The sequence below is a fragment of the Chrysochloris asiatica genome, unplaced genomic scaffold (genome assembly GCF_000296735.1).
Source record: "Chrysochloris asiatica unplaced genomic scaffold, ChrAsi1.0 scaffold00210, whole genome shotgun sequence".
In the NCBI taxonomy this organism is placed as follows: domain Eukaryota; kingdom Metazoa; phylum Chordata; class Mammalia; order Afrosoricida; family Chrysochloridae; genus Chrysochloris; species Chrysochloris asiatica.
This window is the reverse complement of record NW_006408728.1, coordinates 5,280,675-5,282,845: the sequence shown is the minus strand read 5'-3', so window position 1 is coordinate 5,282,845 and position 2,171 is coordinate 5,280,675. Positions and strand designations below refer to the sequence as shown.

At 39.1% G+C, this 2,171-nt stretch overlaps 1 pseudogene; it reads right to left on the bottom strand.

Moving 5' to 3' along the window:
• Window positions 1-203: 203 nt before the first annotated feature.
• LOC102834366 lies at window positions 204-1,051 on the bottom strand (annotated as a pseudogene).
• Between the last annotated feature and the right edge of the window lie 1,120 nt (window positions 1,052-2,171).

Genomic DNA, 2,171 nt, shown 5'->3' with positions numbered 1-2,171 from the left:
GATATCTTAGGCATTAGTGAGCTGAAATGGACTGGTACTGGCCATTTTGAATCTGATCTTTCTTCTCTATGAACCCAATAATGAGCACTTGAGTAGAGATCACTTTGGCTGCTTGAGAAACTATGTCAACTTCCACCATCTCTGTCTTGTGAGCTGCTGTAATCATCATAGTGACTGCTTCCATTATAAGATGGTGGAAACTCTCATGTAGGTGGAGCACTAGGTGAGCTACTATAGCTCTCCTAGGAATCTCTGTAGGAGCCTCCACTTGGATGGTCTGAATAGTCACCATCATGACCATACCCATCTCTGGGATGGGTAGTCATCATGTGAACTGGAATGACCATAATCACGACATGTATAATCTCTTGGTGGTGGTGCATAATGTTTGGTGTCACTGTCTTTAGTAGAATAATTATCATCTCTTGGCAACAGATATATATCTCTATGAAAGAGCAGGATTTCCCTTCATTGTGGGCCTCCATAACTATCTCTTCCACATGATACAGGGACTCTGCCTCTCATTCCACTGCTACTGCTAACTGGTCCTGAAGAAGCTGATCTTTTAGGAGGAGGATCACTACTTCGTGGTGGTAGTCCTCTTTTTACTTGAAGTGCTCCTCTGGATAAACTCATCTTAAAATTCATGGAATAGCTACCATCATCCATGTGCCACCCACTGATACATGGTCCCTGGCTTCCTCTGCTGACACCTCTTCCACCTCTAAGACCTCTTGGTAGGCCTCTGCTTCTTTTAAGTGGAGGGGAGTCCATGCCTACCACTTTCAAATACTGGTTTAGTGTCTTGTTCCAACTTGATAGCTTTCCCATTCAAAGACTTTCCATTTATATCTCTGGCTGCATCTTTGACGTTTTCTGGACTTTCAAAGGTGACAAAAGCAAATCCTCTGTATTTGTTGGTTTCACAGTCTTTCATCAAGAGCACTTCTATAATTTGTTCATATTTACGAATTACTGCTTCCAGGGCTCTCTAGTTTGTTTCTGTATTGAGCCTGCCAATGAAGAGCTTCCCCAGACCATCAGTAATCATTTCCAGCTTCTACTTTGTTCACCAAAAGGCATTTAGTTGCAACTCAACACAAGGCCTGACCACCGGGTCAGAGAAAGGAAGGAGGAAGCTGCTAGCACTACCACACAATGAGTTATAGTCAACTTTTATATTGTTTAAAAACGATATTTACAAAAAGTCATTGGTCTTGCAAGATTTTATCATGTGATCTCCAACATAATTTCTATCAAGGCCATATTTTCCAACTACTGATCCTTCTTGGTTTCCAACTTTCCTATTCCTGAGTAATTATCAGTAATTATCTTGATTATATATCTGATCAATTTCAGACTTAGGAAGTTAGCGTTGTTGTTGTTAGGTGCTGTGGAGTTGGTACCAACTCATACTAACTCTATGAACAACAAAATGAAACATTATTAGGTCCTGCGTCAACTGCACAATTGCTGCCACACTTGAGAAATGCTGGGTGTGTTCTTCCCACTTGGTTTTCTAACTCCAGGTTTTGAACATTTCACTATAATACTTGACTTTGCCTTCTTGAGCTGTTCTTTGAAATTTTCTGATTAGCTTTTTTCCTTCATTTAGCTTCATTACACCCATGAGTAAGTTTCAGGGTCTCTTCTGACATCCATTTTGGTCTTTTTCTTCTTTTTTGTCTTTTTAATGATCTTTTGCTTTCTTCCTGTATGATGTTCTTGATGTCATCCCACAACGCTTTCGGTCTTCAGTCATTAGTGTCTAATTCTTCAAATCTGACTTTGAAATGATCTCTAAATTCAGCTGTGATATGTTCAAGGTCATATTTTGGGTCTAGTGGAATTATTTTAATTTTCTTCAGTTTCATTCTGAATTTATATTTGAACAATTGATGGTCTGTTCTACAGTCTGCCCCTTGCCTTTTTGTGGCTCCTTATATGGAATTTTTCCATCATCTCTTTCCACAGATAAAGTCAATTTGGTTTCTGTGTATTCCATCTGGTGACGTTCATGTGTATAGTTGTTTTTTCTGTTGTTTAAAAAGATATTTGCAATGAAGAGGTCATTGGTCTTGCAAAATTCTATCATGTGATCTCCAGCATCATTTATATCACCAAGGCCATATTTTCGAACTACTGATCTTCCTCTTTGTTACCAACTTTTA